Raw genomic sequence first — 19,633 nt, forward strand, 5'->3', positions numbered from 1 at the left:
TCCACATCTATCTGTACACAGAGTTCCAGTTTTGTCTGGATCAGTCTTTATTAAGAGATTTCATGTTTTTTTCGTTTCTCAATCTTTGATTCTTTTATAATTTTTTTTGTCTTCACCTTGATGTCAAATAGTGCAAAAACTAGTAAATGATCAGTTATGTCAAATGTCATTAGTCTACTCATATGAGTTTATTCTATATTATTTTTAAAAACATTATCAAGAAGAGTAGCACTTTCAGTAGTGATTCTGCTGGGTCTTTTTATGGTTGGATAGAAACTCATACTGTACATTCTGCTGATAAAGTCACTGTTTGCTTTATGTTTGCTGGGGTTTATCAGATCCATATTGAAGTCTCCACAGATGTATAATATTTTGTTATTTTGAGAGGTAAACATCCGGCGACCTATAAACACAGCTTAAACTGACATTTTCCCCTTAGTCGTTACATATTTCAATTGTAAGACATTCCAGTATAATTTATCAATTACTGTAAACTTCGTATTTTTTTTTCACATGTATTGGGACTCCTCCACCTTTTTTGTTTACTCTGTTCACATAGTTACGTTCGTAGTTTTCCAATTCAAAGTCAGCGTCCTTGTCGCAGCTGAATCAAGTGTCAGATATGGTGATGATATCAAAGGAATGCCCCATATCCTGTAGATAGTCATTGATGTCTTCAAATTTGGTATACATGCTTCTGCTGTTAAAGTGAATAATTGACAGCTTTTCTTCTAGGTTAACAGAGTTTTTAAAGTCATCTGTGCTGTAATATTTGCAGTCCATATTAACAGTGGAAAAGAATTGATCAGGGTTATAATAATAATAATAATGGATTAGATTTATCTGCGCTTTTCTAGACGGTCAAAGCGCTTACAGTGTGTCCATTATTCATTCACTCCTCATTAATGCTTGGTGATGGTAAGCTATGGTTGTAGCCACAGCTGCCCTGGGGCAGACTCACAGAGGCATGGTTGCCAGTTCACGCCTATGGCCCCTCTGACCATCACCGGGATCATTCATGCACATTCACACACCAGTGGAGCCACGCTGGAGGCAGGGAGGGTGAAGTGTCTTGCCCAAGGACACAACGACAGTTGGCTTTAGAAGCCATGGATAGTAGAGTTCATCCCCTCATCTCGTAAGACCAGCATCTTCACGTATCTCTTGTTTAGACTGTAGTGGGTAAATATTTTTCCAAGTCTTCCAAGCTCCTGATGAGAACAACCTTGGACTGCTCAGGGGAGCCACAGAGTTTAGCATAAATTGGTCATCTAGGATAGCACAAGGGTTAAACAAAACATTTTCTGCATCTTTAGTACAAATAGATGCGACCTATAAACCACCCTGATAGACAAATCATTTCTTTATACACAAAATACCCACTTGCACCCAAACGGGATACGCATTTTAAAATACCCTCTTGGAGATTTTTTACATACAAGATTTAAATTTCATTCTGAACCATGCATTATATGTTCATCTGAAACTGAACATCTCTTTTATAGTTGCAACCAGATAAAAATATAGGGTTGTTTGTCACTCAAAGTTTTTAATATTCCCTCTTTTTCTTTACCTGATATTCACTTTATGGAAAATCTGGAACCGGAAGTTTCTGATGTAATCAATGGAACCGGAAGTTTCTGATGTAATCAATCTTGTCATTATTTTGTGCAAACACTTCATTCATTTATGTAAACATATTCCCTTTATTTATTTCTTTTAGATTTATTTTTCTGATTAAGTGTCTTAAATGCATTTCAAACAAATTCAAGAAAACTTGAGTAATTTTTCAAAATATATTAAAACGTTGTTAATTTGAATTGTTGCCTTGTCTTATTGCCTTGTCCTTACTTATTTTGTTTGGAAATGAATACAGGATTTTCTTTCCAGCTTTATTGAACATATTATTAAAGTACAAAACACAACACCAAGGAATCAAATGAAACATCAGCCGCAATAACTAATGTCATCATTCCAAACTTATTCAATTACAGAAAGTAATAAACGTAGCAGAAACATATCAAAAATAGAGCTTGCATTAGTAAAGAAAATAAACAAGCTTTAGCGGATGTGACGTCATATTCGCGCATGCGTCGATAGATGGAGTAGTCATTTCAGATCGGGTAGCGACTTGAGTGTACAGAAGAGGTTGGCGGTGTTTTTACGTCTTCGTTTTGGTGAAAGTCGGAGCCGCTGTGTCAAGAATGTCTTCCGTTCCGCCTCCAAAAGACGTTATCAAAAACATGGTCACTGATGCTGCTGAAAAAATCATCCGACACTTAGAAGAAAGCTGCGTTCAGTTTGAGGAGGAGCTCCATCGTCAGAGCAGACTGCTGGAAATCATCGCGGATCCACAGACGAGACCTCAAACTCTCCGTAAGTTCATTTTTACCGCAGGAACGCAGAACCGTCAGGGTTGCTGATGATACATACATAACCGTGTTTGCGTGAGTTTTCAGTGAGCTAAGCTAAATTTAAATCATGCCAACAGCGAAGTTATAAAAAACATCAAAGAAAACAGTTGTTTCTTAAAAGCGTTTATCTTCCAGTAGTTACAGGCTGTGGTTTGTTGATCTCGCCTTCTTTAACTGCTTTAGTTGCTGTTTTTTCTTTTCCTTTAATTCAGAAACAAAACTATTGTTTGTTGTTGGTTCATCATCATGCTGTTCTTTTTTTCCCAAAACTTTATTGAAGATGTATAGGATACAAAATCAAGTCAGTTTTTAAGTACACAGATTAAAAAAGAGTAACAAAATGTGCCAGAGGAACATAAAGAGCAAAGGAGAAAAAAGAGATTATAAACAAGAGCAGTAAAAGCAGTACGTTGCTATTATGTACATTTAAAAAATTCCAGGGTGTCAAAGGTTCTTAAAGCTTTGGGGTTGCAGGGCTCCAGACTGCGAGCAATTGGTCGCATTTTGCGACCAAAATTTGAGAGTGTGCGACTGAATTTTACATCCAGTCGCACATGCGTGACCAGTAAATTTGCTTCCCCCACCCTTCGTATTTTTTATACATTAAACGTGGAAGGGGCACGTCAATGATCAATGAAATAATTAATGAGACGCAAGCGCACACGGACGCAGGAAGACACACACACTCGCGCACATACTCATGAAACGCGAGCACGTACACTCTCGCGTGATGCCTGTGTGTGAGGCAGCCACTGCATGTGAGAAGAATAGGGAATGCCACTGTGAGTGGCTAAAATGCGTGTAGGGGGAGGGGCCTAGAGATAATCGAGTGCGCGTAAACATCTGTGGGAAGGAAACGGAGAGACAAATATCAAAACCTGATATGTGCGTCTGAGCTATGAGCAAGCGAACTATTGATTCGTTCTTCCCACCTGCGGCTAGTGTACCAGTGCCAGAGTGTACAGCAGGGGTCTCAAACTCGCGGCCCGCAGGCTATTTGCGGCCCCCAAGATGATATTTTGCGGTCCCCGCCTTAATATGAAGGTTTAATGTTACTGCAGCCCACCAGTTTTAATGAATGACACTTTTTCATTGTCGTGCGCGAAGCTGACCAACCAATCACAGTGGGGTAAATGACTCTTGGGGGCGGGACAATGACAGGGCTTGAAAGCAGGAAACCTGACAGCTCCCTCCCCGGACCACATTAAGGAGTTCCTTACTTTCCTTTAGAACGTATTTATTCGCTCGTAATTTTCTAAATACATGCAGTCCGTGCTGAACTTTTCTCTGAGCCACACAGACCCGGAGGAAGGTTTAGGTTTTGGTTACGGTTACGGCGGCGCATAAAACGGTCCTGCGCGGTTGTTACGGCAGCACACCGCTCCCTCAGCTGAGGAGAATAAATGTCCCACACCTACATGCGTGACAGCTAACGGGGCTTGAACTTTAAACACGTGCGAGCAACAACAACATTAGTTTTAGACACACTGAAAATACGTGGGGAAAATGCAACGATAGACGTGTTTGAGATGAACCAGCGGCTCGCCTAGATCGTTGGGGAGACCGGGGGGGGGGGGGGGCTGTGAGATGAAAGCGAATCTGCAGCAAGACTGAAGGAGGACAGGAAATTGGAATTGTCCTTAACATTCAATTTAGTTTTAATATTCTTCTCCCCCTTAGTATGATCTGTGTTATTATATATTTTATGATTATTTTAATGTTTTGTGATGTATGTAGCCTTTTTTTAATGAATTGGTATTTTAAATTAATTTAATTAATCACTCCACTACAAAAACCATCAGGACACATGTCCCATAATGCATTGTTTTGTAGTCTGTAGGGCAGCTTTCAGTCAGTTCAGTTTCCAGCTGTGTCCGGGTAGGTTTGCCTCTTGCCCCACCCCTTTCTCGATTGACAGTTGATGTTGGAGCAAAAACAAAAATATATGTCACACACCAGGTGATCTGTGCAGCGTTGAGTTCACCTGGGTGATCTCAAACACGCTTATTGTGCATCTTGGCTGCACCTATTTGGTGTCACAAAGATAAATTTGTACTGTCATGACAGTGATGCTTTTGTTTTGTTGCATCTTCAAAAGTGCAGAATAAAATGTGACACTGAATTTGAAACAGCATATTGTAATTTCTGCATCTATTATTAAAGTATTTATTAGTAATACAGTGGAAATTAGTAGATTTGGTTAGAATGTTGATTTACGGTATGCGCCCCTAAATTTTCTGGTTGCGCCCCTAAAATTTTCAGTTAGGGGCCACTGTGCTCCTAGTGAAAAAAGTTAGTCTGGAGCCCTGGGTTGGAAGAATATTTTATTGTTCTGATAAATTGGCTTAACTCAATCATAAAAAGTTTGAATGAGGGGTTTTTTTCCCAGAAAATTTGCAATTATGAATATGGAATTTGGCTAGTACTAATAAAAGGTTAATTACCGTAATTTCCGGACTACAAGCCGCTACTTTTTTCCTGCGCTTACAGCCTTGCGGCTTATTCAGTGACGCGGCTAATTTATGGATTTAATTGGCGGCCGCCATGTACGTACTTTCGAACTCAGTGAATAGTTTGAATTCTCTATCTAACACCAAGCACAAGGCATTTCTTTTCAACACACCTCTTAGCAGCCAAACAGCATGGACTTGACTTCAGGTCTTAGACACTTCAGTCATGGTTCAACAAAACGAAACACGCATGCCCAGCCGCATCCCAGAATCCTTTGGGGCCATTAGACCCAACGTGCACGTGATCGCCATTACAGTATGATGCAGCTTTCAAGTTAAAAGCAATCGTTAAAAGCAGCGTAAAAAAGTCCACCGTCACCAACGGGTTTGGAAAAGCCGGTTTGCTGCGTGACGGAGAGAACAGCGCATGGAGTGAATTTACACTCCATTTACGGTTTCTAAGGAAACCGTAAAAGCGGAATTTTGCTTTGAAAAACTCACAGCCTCCGTGTGAGCTGGAGACATCTTCTCCTGCTGATTGAGCTGCGGGGCCGATGGCAGTCTGATGGCTCCCACACATAACAACGCATCCGCCCCTCATACACAAAACGTACAGTATTAAGTCCGATTGCTCTGCACAGAAACGATTTGCTCCATCCACCGGCGCAACGGGGACGAAGTGCTCCTCCTTGAAGCTGCCCTGGCCAGAGGTGTCGGCGTAGATAGGAAGGGGAGACAAGGAGCGCGCGGGGCGGGAGCGGAGAGGCGTCCGCGGAGTGCAGAGGCTTCTGAATTCTGACGCACGCGCCGCACTGAGGCGCGCGTATCACGCTGAGGCGCGCGCTTTTCAGTCGCCGCTGCTTTATTTTACCGTTGTGTTTTCTAACCAGTCCTGTTACTCCCATAACGCTGCTGCGACACAAGCGGAAGGAGAGCTTTTACCGTTCACCCCTCCATCCACTGCTGATACTTGTTCATTCTTAAACACGTACAACAGAATGGCGAGCCGGGTGTTGGCCCCGCCTTTAGCCCCTAAGACTCATGGGAAATGTGGAATCGCGGATGTAAATTTCCTCATTATAACTGAGGGATGTAATGTTGATTATATGGTTACTGTTTGTAATTTTATGTTAGATACCTAGATTGTCAATAAGTAAAAAAAAAATGAAATAAAAACACCATAACTGAGGGACTTGTGAACAGAATATAGGTCCATGCTGTTTGACAGATGTCGATACACTCAAATATGTGACCCAGAGGCAAAACTGGCACCACCCACAATGTGCTAATAAATTGCACTCACTCTGGGATGCTGGGCGTGATCTGTCAGGATAACAATATCGGCTAACACATGCGCGGCTTGTACTCTGACGCGGCTTGTGTATGTATAAAAGCAGTCAAACACGTGAATATGGGTGGGTGCGGCTTGTAATCGGGTGCGCTTTGTAGTCCGGAATTTACGGTAAATAGTATTCCCTTATTAATGAATTCGTTTTTATTAATGTTTATGTGTAGTGAGGATTTGGCTGGGTAGCATCGGTGAAGAAGTTTAAAGCAAACATCCCGGGGTTTATTTGAAATAAAATATTTGGAGGACAAAGTCCAAACTTTCTTCCATTCAATATCTGGGGCAAATAGTTGGTTACCTCATGCTGTTCTTAGATTCATATTATAGCTTCCTGTGGGTCCCTTAGTGGGCGGAGACTTCTGATCTATTTTTCTTAAAAAAAAAACAGTTTTGTAAATTTAAAACTGTCATTTTTGTCTGAATAATAGATGGAGAAATAAAAGAAAAAGCTTTTTAAAGGGCAAATACCATGGAAAATGTTTTTTTGAGCTTTTAAGTGTATCATAATGTTTAATTTTGATCCATCCATGCTTTTCTGAGTATTCCTCTAAAAACCTATGGAAGCATGTGTCTCATATTATAAAATAAAATTTAATACTGGAAATGCTTTTTCCTTTTTACAATAAAGCTGAGTGCGTTGACTCAAAAATAAAATGAAAAAATCAATCCGCCAAATTGGTTTTTCTTTTTCTTCCTCAACACCGCTCATTCTGTCACTTCATAAAAATGATATAGAAAATGGTTTTTGACATTTCATTTTCATAAAGTTCTCCGGTAAATGTGTAGCAAAATTCAATTAGAAATATCTAATGTGACAGTTAAAATGGATCAAAAGAAATGCTTTATTTTTATTTTCACAATGTAACTGCATCTATTGACAAAAACAAAAATTTAAAATCAATCATGCTTTTTAATTTTCTTATTTAACGCCACTTTTTCTGTGACATAATTAAAGCAAAAATGCAAAGAGGGGATTGCATTTTCGTTTTCTCACCCTCTGCGCAAAAACTGTCCCGCTGAATTTGTTACCGTTTAAGTCCCGACCGGACTGGAGATCATAACAGCGGTTTCCGACTACGGTCAGAAGCCTGACGCTGAAGGTAACAGTTTATAAAAATGTAGACTAAAACGATGTGTGGATACTAAACTAAGGAATGCTTGTTATAAATAAATGATTTGGTTAAAAAATAGATGGCGCTGTAAGGTAATTGCCATATAACTACTACTAAACAGGAAGCGCAGCTGCAGTATTTCTCCGCGTAATTAAGCGAGTGCACATCAAGATCTCTCTTTCACTCTCTTTGTCTGGCCTCTTATTCTGGGTTCCAGCGTTATTTTGTTGTGCAAATGCATTTATCATGATCATAAAAATATGTAGATTATTTTAACCTTAACAAATCTTGCGTTTTTTCTGCCAAAAATACCATGGGATGAATTGAAATTTCGTGTTTGCTTCGAGCTCGGGCCTGCAAATCAAGATAATTGGTCGGGTTCGGGCTGGGTTGGGCTTTAATGCCCGCGGGCCTGGGTCGGGTCGGGCTGGATTTTTCAGGCCCAATCTTACTTCGAACTCAGTTCCTGTATACACTCGCTCAGTTGTCTTTGGGCTCGTTCAATTTATGGCAGTGATGAAACGCCGTAGTGCTAGGGGATTGTGTCAGACAGAGTCGCGGTTGGGATCATTGTCAGTAAAACGTAAAAAGGGACAAAAAAACAAGAAAAGTTTACAAACCATAAGAAAACTAACATACACTACTGCTCAAAAGTTTTGGACCACTTAGTAATGGTTATATATTTGAATGAAATGCAAAACAATTTTCAATAAAGATACCATGTTATGTATTTTCCGAGCGTTCGCATCTTCGCGATAATATAGGTGACTGGCAAATACTGATGTCATTGAATGGTAGTTATGTATGAATTTCAACACACAATTTTAGAAATGTTCCTATTTTTAAAAGAAAAGAAAAAGCTTTTACTTGAAGATAACTTTAGGGGGTCTCAAACTCAATTTACCTGGGGGCCACTGAAGGCAGGGTCTAGCTGAGAGAGGGCTGCAAATTCAACGCACACACACACGCAACTTGTGAGTGTCTGAGAGCCAATAAATTTGTATGGAACATGTACTATACTATTAACTATACTCTATTATTAACTGTTTTCTGTACAAAATATTCTTATAAAACTCTCCTTCAAATAAAATACGTAAATAAAAAATCAATAGGTAAATAAATCAGTAATACATTTCTGTTTATTTAGTCTTCTATATCTGTTTTCTTATTTAAATGTCCTTATTAACACAGTTCAGTTAACACTGTTGAATTATAACTATTAAACCCAAAAGAAGACTCCAATTCTACAATTCTGTAACCTCCATCAATGGGTTTTTCTGAATACGGCTTCTCTTGTCTTTTTCTTACTCCTGGACACTTGGCAGCACTTCCTACCAAATAGCTGAAACCCTCAGTGTGGCTTAAAGATGATTGTCAGTAAATCTGGACTGGACTTGGACTTATTGAAATTTAAGGTGGAGAAGTCAGAGAGTATGTTTGGCTGTGACAATTACCACATCACAGCGGTGATGAGGTCATCACCGGGACGAATTTCGCGTGCGACGTTTAACGTCTCGTGACTAAACAAAGGGCACCAATGTGTGCACACCGACGCGAAAAAACGCCACACGTAAAAGCGTCACTTTTTAAAAAAACGCCTCGGGTTGGTTTTTTTGGTTTGATGCGCCGCGTCAAAAACTATATAACTAAGGAGAATGGCGCTTTTGCACACGTGTCTGGAGCTTCTGAAGTTACAGTAAAACACAACTTGGGGGCGCTCAAACACAAAACTGTTTTGCTGAGCACACATACGTCACTCACTGACGGACATTCTAAAATATCCCCGAAAACGCTCATGATACATTTTCAGCTCTTGTACCAGTCGATAAAATTCCCCATGTTCTTCTCTCCTCATAACTATGGGATGTATCCAAAATCGGCGTCTTTTCCGGCGTCTTTCATCATTCAACAGAACAATAATTTCTTCATCGCTGGAACTGGAGCTAGAGCTACTGGTGCTTGAAATATTCATGTTTTCTTTGTATGATTCTGACAAGCGCGTAAATACTTGTTCTCTTCTTCTGAGTGAAAAGCGAGTTTAAGAAGCATAAAGTTGCGCAGCGCCACCTTGTGTACAGGAGTATTTCTGTTTTACATTAAGCGCCATCTAATGTCAGGGAATGAAATTGCATGTTCGCTCGGCTCATCGTCAGCGAAAATCGCCTGGGTGTGAACACAAAAAACGTGTTGGAAAAACGCTGGCGAAAAACGCTTGTGAATATTCACACAAAAAGTGAACACACAAAAAGTAAAAAGGGAGGATGAGGAGAAACTGTGAGGACAATAGCTTGTTTGTGCTGTCTTAGGGTGCAATATAATTTTGAGATGATAATACATGCTCAGTGAATTAAGTTTAAACCATTAGTGTAATAAAAGGTATAGGTAAATGTAATAATAGTAAAAAGGGAGTTTCTAACTATTCTATTTCTAATATTTCTAATTATTCCTAACATACCCCCCTGTTTGTCATATCAAAATTATATGTGTAAAGTCAGCAGAACACTTCTCATCATCAACCATATACCATTTCACGAGAATTGTCAGTATAGGCATCATATCGGCTCTGCATCGAAAACAAGTGTGGAGGTACAGGTAAATTCGAAAGAAAACATTAAATCAACGTGAATAAATGAGCATATCAGAGGTGGTAGGTGATACATGAGTGTTGATGCGAAAACCTCTAAACTTATACCATCTGTAGGAAACCTTCATTGAGCAATCAGGGAGGGCAAAACTCATCAACGACTCTGTGCCCCTCAGCAGTCATCCGCAAGGATACGCATGCATCACCAGTCCAAACCCCGGCACAAAAGCGTTAATTAAAGTTACATAGTACAAGAAACAAAGTAGGAAATAAAGAAAATAAAGAAAATTAAACCCCATAAAAGAAAGTCAAACTCAAGAAAAAAAATTCAAACCCAATAAAAAGGAAAAGTAACATCTTAAAGACCAGTTTCAACCTCGAGCGGGTGCAAACCAGGAGAATTGTAGGCATAGTGTTGGTAAAGGGTGTTGACATACGTCGCACGGCCTGACAGGGCTTTGTCAACCATCGTTCTGATGCGGGGAAACACACAGGTGACGAGAAGGAAAAATAAAAGCAAGACACAGAGAACCGGAGTGACTAGTTTTATCAGCACACTCCACCAGGGACCAGAAGTGAATCAAGTAAGCGGGGAATCGGACCAGTAGGTGTCAGTCATCTGAGAAGAAATGTGTGATTTGAGGGTCTTGACCTCATTGATGATGTGAGTGAGATTCGCGGAGGAAGAGGGAATAAAAGTACAACAGTTATCGTGGATTAAAGCACAAACACCTCCACGCTCAGCTAAAATGAAATCAAGCGCCATCCTGTTCTGTAAGATCATTGTTGTCATAGCCTTTCGTTCGGGGTCCTCATGAAGAAATTCTGTCAGATGCAAAAGGGACGCGGTGAGATTATCAAGGGACCAATATAAATCATTCACTGCGTTACGTAAAACAACAACACCGTAGGAAGGGAAAAGCGCCATGGCAACCGTTTTACCGGTGCCAATAGCAGGGGGGCGTTCGTAATGGGTAGTGTCGCGACGACGCCTGGACAGATGATCAATAGACGAAGCAGTGTCTGGGTCAGACTTCTGAAAAACGAGAGACGCAGGAATAATTTCAGCCAGGTAACAGGTGCCGCACCAATCTGCAGGAAGCCACAGATAGGTGTTAAGGCCGCATGTCCAAACATACTCAGGAGGACAGGGAAAACCCTGTGGTCCTGGAACGTAAGTGAGTGCAGCCGGAACAGAAGCTGGTGTACGTAAACCAGCACGAATGCCTATGGCAGTGTAATTGAAGATCAAAGCGTGAGGGAGAGGATTGTGTTTAGAAAGCATGGAGGCGTCGTAGCTCCAATGCATGCCACCTAAAGAAGCAACAGATAAGTTTGAACCAGGAACGACAACAACATCCTTACAGTGGGATCGGCCTAGAAAATGGGTAGAACGGGCATCACATCACAGAAGGTCAGAAGGACTGTAATAATAAAAATAGTTAGGTTGGTTCGTTTCCCCTTTCAGTTTCCAGCACACAGAAATGAATAAATGAGACTCAGAGACAGTTACTTAACTTCAGTGAAGATTTACTCCGCACAAAACAGCACAGATTTGTACGCAGGGTTACAGACAGAGGAACAGGATCCCAAGGTCTGAACTGGCTTGGTATATATACCTGACATTTACATATTCAAAAGATGGTCTGGGGATCTATGGTGTGAAAAACCCACCCACATGCTGTTGCAGGCTGGATACTTGAAGGTCATAAAGCTTCAAGTGTCAGATCTCTCTGATGTTCCCACAGACATTTGCCAGAGCACAAACACCAGAACACACAAAAAGTAAAAAGGGAGGATGAGGAGAAACTGTGAGGACAATAGCTTGTTTGTGCTGTCTTAGGGTGCAATATAATTTTGAGATGATAATACATGCTCAGTGAATTAAGTTTAAACCATTAGTGTAATAAAAGGTATAGGTAAATGTAATAATAGTAAAAAGGGAGTTTCTAACTATTCTATTACTAATATTTCTAATTATTCCTAACATCCGTCATTATTTCTTCGCGGCAGTGTAGATGCAACTCGGCGTCTATCTTCTTTGTTGGTATGTGTGCTCAGCAAAACAGTTTTGTGTTTGAGCGCCCCCAAGTTGTGTTTTACTGTAACTTCAGAGGCTCCAGACACGTGCAAAAGCGCCATTCTCATTGGTCGAATAGATTTCGACGCGACGCGTCAAAAAAAAAACGAACCCCCCACTGTTGTTTTTTTTTTTGACGCGTGGCGTTTTTTCACGTCGGTGTGCACACTCTCATTGGTGCCCTTTGTTTAGTCACGAGGCGTTGAACGTCTGCGAAAATCGCGCGCGAAATTAGTCCCGGTGTGTACGGGCCTTTACTGTTTAGTTTTTAATTATTAGTGCACAAACATAACATTTTACCGTGTTATGTTTAACATGTGCAGGCTAACTTTTGTCTTTTTGTCAATGTTCTTTTTATTTCACAGGACGCAATAGAAGACTTTTGAAGGGGAAAAAAATACGGTTTAAATAAAAAATTTTATATTCATAAAATGTTTTGTTTTGTAGCTTTGGACACATCACATCTTCTTTTAACCACTTTGTATAATCTAACATTTCACTTGTTCTTAGTGAAAAAAACAAGGATCACTCTGAACTTTCAGTCTCTGGGTTATTTGGGCAGATAAAGATTTTAGTCTGTTGTTTCCATTTGATGCTGATGAGCATGCATTAATGAACAAAATCATATCATGCTACATTTGTTTTGTCCTTAAACGTACCTGAACAAGTGATTGTGAATCTTTGTCTCTGCAGTTCTCCCCCACTATTTTCTGAGGAAGCAAGAGAGGAACTCCAGTGTGAAGCTGGAGAACTCAGAAGCTCCACAGACTAAAGGGCAGCAGGAGGAGCTCTGCAGCAGCCAGGACGTCGAGCAGCTGGATCTGAATCAGGAGACAGATATCTTGATCCTTACTCCTACTTATGAGAAAAATGAAGATCTGAACTGTCAGCATCGCCTAACTCAGAGCTTAAATGTAACTGATGATCAGAATGGAGAAGGAAACCAGCATGGTAAAGAAAAGAAAAAGACTCAAATGAAAAAACTTTACAGAACAAAAAAGGTAAAAGAGCATTGTTGTGAAGAATGTGAAAAAAGTTTTACTACAGCTTACCAATTAAGACGTCACATGAGAATCCACACAGGAGAAAATCTTTTTTCGTGTGAAGAATGTGGTAGATGTTTTACACGTTCAGGCAGTTTATCCGTTCACATGAAAATCCACACAGGAGAAAAGCCTTTTTCCTGTAAAGAATGTGGTAGAAGTTTCTCCCGATCTGACAGCCTAACGGATCACATGAGAATCCATACAGGAGAAAGGTCTTTTTTCTGTGAAGAGTGTGGTAAAAGTTTCACACGGATAGGGAAACTTTCTCTTCACATGAGAATCCACACAGGAGAAAAACCTTTTTTCTGTAAAGAATGTGGTAGAAGTTTCTCTCGAGCAGACAGCCTAATTGATCACATGAGAATCCACACAGGAGAAAAGCCCTTTTCCTGTAAAGTATGTGGTAAATGTTTCACTCTTTCATGCAGCCTAACAGATCACATGAGAATCCACACAGGAGAAAAGCCCTTTCCCTGTAAAGAATGTGGTAGAAGTTTTAGACGTTCAAGCAAACTATCAGTTCACATGAGAATCCACACAGGAGAAAAGCCTTTTTCCTGTGAAGAATGTGGTAAAAGTTTTTCTCATGCAAACAGTCTTACTATTCACATGAGAATCCATACAGGAGAAAAGCCTTTTTCATGTGAAAAATGTGGTAGAAGTTTCTCTCAAGCAACCAGCCTAACTAATCATATGCGAATCCACACAGAAGTAAACCTTTCCCTGTTAGAATGATGAAATTTCAGTAGATCATAATGTCCCATTTGACAAAATTCACAGAACATGATCATTTTTTCCCCCAGAACTTCAATGTGTCCATAAAGAAAAGACATGCAATAATAGCAGCAGGTTTTCATAGACAGTGTTCTGTTTCTGTTAATAACCAGTCTAGTTTAGATCATTTTGTAGTTCTATTTCAAATTTTCATTGTTTTGAAATGCCCTAAATTTGCAATTTTTGATTTGTTCATTTCATTTACTGTATTGAAGAGCTGGACAGTCCAAGTTTGACATCACCCTTAGAAAATGGCTTGTTTCTTGCTCCATCCAAAGTTGAGTTAGTCGCCATTTTTTCCAGTTATCGATGCTGCCATTAGTCAGAGTAACGGTTTTCGTTTCTGTGGAGGAGAATGATTTACAATGGTCTACAGCTAATTAGAATACAAAAAAATCAGCAAATCAGAGGGGAACAGAAAGGTGAACTGCTTTACAGCGAGGAACCATTGTTCATTATATTACAGGGCTCCAGACTAACGTTTTTCAATAGGAGCACTGTGGCCCCCAACAGAAAATTCTAGGGGTACAACCAGAAAATTTAGGGGCGCATACCGTAAATCAACATGCCAACCAGATCTACTAATTTCCACTGTATTACGAATAAATACTTTAATAATAGATGCAGAAATTACAATGTGCTGTTTCTAATTCAGTGTAACATTTTATTCTGCACTTTTGAAGATGCAACAAGAAGATAAACTGACAGCACCATCGCTGTCATGACAGTTGAAACAGTAAACAAAATACCATAAATTTAGAATAAAAAAAAGTTTTTAGTAACAAAGTGATTACCGTAGTAACCTTTCACAGTTTCAAACAATACTTAAATGTATGTAAACATTAGGAGATGGAAATTCATGTTGGCGACACCAAATAGGTGCAGCCAAGATGCACAATAATTTGAGATCACCCAGATGGACGCAACGCTGCACAGATCACCTGCTGTGAGACGTATATTTTTGTTTTTGCTCCAACATCACCTGTCAATCAAAATAAAAATATCACGAGAAAGGGCCCGGAAGCAAGACCCCAACCTGAGCGAACTCAGCTGGAAATTTAGTACTGAACTGACTGAAAGCTGCCCTACAGACTACAAAACAATGCATTATGGGTCCTGATGGGTTTTTGTAGTTCAGTGATCAATTAAAATAATTTAAAATACCAACTGATTAAAAAAGGCTACATCGATTACAAAACATTAAAATAATTATAAAAGATGTAATATAATAGATCATTCTTAGGGGGGGAGGCATATTAAAACTAAATTGAATGTTAAGGACAACAACTTGCTGTTCTTCTTCAGTCTCGCTTTAGCTTCGCCTTCATGCTCTCCCCCCGTAACCCCAACGATCCAGGCGCGGCGCTGGTTCATCTTAAACACGTCTATCGTTGCATTTTCCCCAAGAGTTTTAAGTGTGTCTAAGACTAAATCCTGTTGTTGCTCACACGTGTTTAAAGTTCAAGCCCCCGCATGTAGGTGTGGGACATTTATGCTCCTCAGCTGACCATCTCCCGCGGGAGCGGTGTGCTGCTCTCGGTGCGTCCTTCTTTCTTTACTCCTGTTCCAACCCCATTTAACAACCTTGGGGCGTGTCCACCATGCATCAGGTAAACAGTCCACAACATAAATAAACACGTGAAAAAAAAAGATATGTATATATACATCACACACAAAATACACGTTACTCCCTAACGGTAGGACTTTTCTTTTGTTTTCCATAGTCTCAATGTCTATGAATACTTTCATTCATCCAGGTTGATTCCATCATAGTAGTAGGTTTAAGGGCTTTCATCTGGACTTAGTTTTTAAAGTTGGAAGACGTTTCACCTCTTATCCAAGAGGTTTTTTTTAAATTCTGTATTCTGTATCAATTCAGAACAGTAATGAAACTCTTTGTTGTTGCTGGGTTTTTTAATACACCGGATGTTACTGTAGTGGCCAGAGTGTTTCCTTCAAATCCAAACTTAGGAAGTGACTTGGATCTTGTAAAGGATTTTGCATGAGTAATGTTTGATAAAGGATTTTGTGTGTTGCCAAATAGAGGATCAGAAAGAATTTTTACGTTGTTCGACGAAAGTAACAAGATCAATGAAATGAGCTCTGTTGTTGGTTCTTTCCATAATTTCATGTGCCGTCACTCTCCATTGTTCTCTCATTTTATATGGCAACTTTGAGATTATAGCTCTCATGTTTGCAGAGATTTTCTTCCACAACGGTGACACAGTAACACAGCACTAACAGTGCTTGTTTAAAAAAAAAAAAAAAAACCTAAAAGTCACTGAGAGCTTTCTTAATCTTCCTCCTGTGCAGTGAAACCATGGAAGTCTTCTGTCTTTAGTCAGGTAATCAATCAATTTATAATTGACAGCAAAAAATGAAAACAGTGACACCCACAGGACATGTTTCTCAATAGGACTCCTACGATGTTAACAATACTAAAATCAGTATTTTTTGGAAATTGCCATATTACTGCAGATTTAGAAATAGAAGTTATTGATAATCATCACATTGTGAAAAGAGTGACTGAAATTGAGTTCCTCGGAGTAATTATGGACCTCAAAATAAGCTGGAAGCCACAATAAAGCAAGTCAGATCCAAACTTGCTAAAGCTATCACGTCATTTCCAGGTGAGCGTAATCCAGTGCCTGATCGTTGTTTGACTGTTTAGTCTTGTTTGAAATCATTAGCCTGATTGCTATTACTTAACTTAAGTGTTATCTGGTTTAATATTCACATTAACATTTACATTAGTACATTTACTATACTAGTGAATACTCTACTGTGTTAACCGCTTGCTGTCCACTTTATTCTAAGTTTGCAATGTATACTGCTTCCCCTCAGCTAAACACTGCTAGCCTTAGCTTAGCATTTAGCATGGCTACCACCTCTTCTGATTTCTCCCCCTTTACTGCCCCATTTGCGACATGTTTAGTGAGGATAGTGGTAGGTGTGTTAAGTGTAGTTTTGTGTTACACTTGGAGGCCAGGCAAGAGCAGTTAGACCTCACATCTGGCCGTCCCCCCAACTTCGTCTGGATGAAGCTAGGGTTGTGCCGATGGACGATATCATCGTCCATCGTGATGGGTGACTGACATCCCGATGGAGAGACCACCATCGTGATGCCACGCCCCCGCCACGTTGCGCTTCGACACCATAAACCGCAGTTACATGTACAAAATATCTTGATGGGATCAATGGTCGGATTAGAATCCAACCGTGTACATGGGCCCAGAAAAATGTTTTCAGAATATAAAAACGTTCACTAAGGTCACACTTTCCGTCGGAATAAATCATTCGCACACGCGCAGTATTCGCACATGCGCAGTTTGAAAACCGGAAGGATATAAATTCCGCCGAGCTGCTTTTTTTTTTTCAAACTTTATTGAATGTAACAATTCAATACAAAACAATGTTAAACAGCGCCGAGCGGCTATATACATTGACATGTCAGCTCGGTAATATACGAGACGATCTTCTAAACGTGCTTTTAATAATGTTACGATTATTATGAAACACCTGTTCGCTCATCATTTGAATTTTAATCCGTGTGGTCAGTGCTTTTTCTGAACGAAGCCAGGATTAGCAGTATGCTAACACGTGCTAACAACATTAGCTTTGGGTGGTGCTGCTTGCTGGCTGCACGTAAACATGTAAGAATAACATCAGCCTTTATTTAGTCGGGACACGACTGGAAACACAAATCCGCGTGATTGTTTGAATGTTTTCTAAGGACTGAGCGACATTTCTGCTTTGAAGCTCAAACCGCTGTGTGTGCTGACGATCCGAGCTGTGCTCAGACACACACTTTTAGACCCGGTTCTGAGTTCGGTTGCTTGTACCCCTAGAGCTGCGGGACGGATCGCAGTCTTAAATCTCCCACACATACCGCTCATGTACCCCCCCCCCTTCCCATCAAACACAAAGCTGTAAGTCCGCACTCCGCCGGTCCACTTCACTAGTGAAGTGCGGGAGCGGACTACTTCTTTTCTATTTTGTTTGTTACTTTTTTTGTTAAAGTCACTTCCGACAGTTTATACTGGATCATCGCGGATTAGTCATTAGTTGGGAAATAACATGAAAAAAGCAAAAAAACGAATAGCAGTTATATGAGAACGAAAAATGTAAAAATATCCCCCCCCCCCCCCCCCCCCCCCACCCGCCGATGTCATCGTCCATCCCGATGGTTGACAGCAAACATCGTCAACGGCCAATTTAAGGGACATCGCCCAACCCTAGATGAAGCCCATCTGCTGGACTATTTAAACATGTAGTTGTAGTGTTAGATAAGCTAATTCTTGTCTAAGAGTTGTGGTACATCCCCTGTCCGTCCTGGGGTGGATCCCTCCTTCATGTGAACACCCCTGAAGTTTCTTCTTGTTTTTACCGGAATCCGTTTTTTTAGGAGTTTTTCAGGGATGCCCAGTTTAGCTTAGTCTGTTTATTTATAGTAGTAGGTTTAAGGTTGTCATCTGGTCTTGGTTTTTAAAGTTGAAGATGTTTCACCTCTTATCCAAAAGGCTTTGTCATTTCGAATCAACTTGGATGAATGAGAGTCTTCATAGAGATATTTCTTCTGTTTATTTAGTTTAGTTTAGAATTTACCTGATGAATTCTATGACTTCATGTTTACTATACAATTATCTGTATGAAGCCCATTGAGACGGCCATTGTTATAATGTTGGGCTATATAAATAAAATTGAATTGAATTCAATCCAATGGGTAGATTTCCAAAAATACACAACTACAACGAACGGGAAAGGGCGTTTAAAACTCTCAGTATGAATAATACAAAAATTTGTATTGCCAAACACTGGAAAACACTTACAGTCTAATCATAACCCAATGGTCCCAGCAGATGTTGTCAGGTGTCACTTTAGAAAGAAATTGATATATTTTAAAAAGAAGAAGAATTTGAAAATAAATGCCAACCATTCATACATGTTAAGAATATGGACCCTTTAGAATAGAATTTTGATCATTTTTTGGATGGTATAACAGACTTCTGTTTTTACTTTGAAGTTTGTTCAGTTTATAATCATACTTTGGTCAATGTCTAAGGAGAGTCACTCTTGTTCTTGGGGTGGGGTGTTTAAATAAGACTGTGAATAAGAGAATGCATTACTTAAATACTGTTAAAGAAAGTTGCAATTATTGTAATGGCTTAATCGAGTGAAAAGTAAAATCTGTTTTTTTTTTCCCATGGAAAATTCAATAAAAAGAATGTAAAAAAAAAAAACAACACTTTTTTCATTTGAGTGGATCTGTAAACACAAACGTTTTCATGTAATTTGTAGAATTGTAGAATTGTGTTTCAAATAAAGGACTACATGTTTACCATTTTGTAAGTTAATCATTTTCAAGCCTAAATGGTGATATTGACAGGGATTAAGAAAGAAAGTGACCACAGAAAAGCACTGAGTTAAAGGCAAGGTGGTTAAGAAGGTGGGTGCACCAAACTTTCATGCTGGGTCACCTAAGTAAGATGTTACGTTACAGTACGTAAGTCTGTATTAATAAAGTGTCAGTAAGTGGCGTTGTATCCTTTTAAATTGGCGACTAAACTGCCATCAAATAAAAGAGAAGAAGAAAACGTTTGTAGTCGTTCTGTTATCAAGCAGGATTGTACTGTCCTGATTCTCATGTGTTTTCTTTCTTTTTTTTCTCAACATTAAAATTTAACTGTTTCAATATTAAAAATATCATTATTTTAAACATTTGAAGAGGTTATAATTGGTGTTAACATCCGTATACATTCCCCTTACGCCATAGGGAAGTGACGTCATATTCGTTTATGCGTGGTTGGATGAGCTAGCCATTTAGG

At 39.7% G+C, this 19,633-nt stretch overlaps 1 pseudogene across 1 annotated transcript; it reads left to right on the plus strand.

Moving 5' to 3' along the window:
• The first annotated feature begins 1,901 nt into the window (after positions 1-1,901).
• Positions 1,902-19,146, plus strand: LOC105356789 (uncharacterized; annotated as a pseudogene). The gene is made up of 2 exons (XR_013652687.1): positions 1,902-2,376; positions 12,682-19,146. The product of XR_013652687.1 is annotated as an uncharacterized LOC105356789 (transcript).
• Positions 19,147-19,633: the final 487 nt, after the last annotated feature.

The sequence above is a fragment of the Oryzias latipes genome, chromosome 21 (assembly GCF_053564925.1).
Source record: "Oryzias latipes strain Hd-rR chromosome 21, Olatipes_Hd-rR_3.1".
NCBI classification, from domain to species: Eukaryota; Metazoa; Chordata; class Actinopteri; order Beloniformes; family Adrianichthyidae; genus Oryzias; species Oryzias latipes.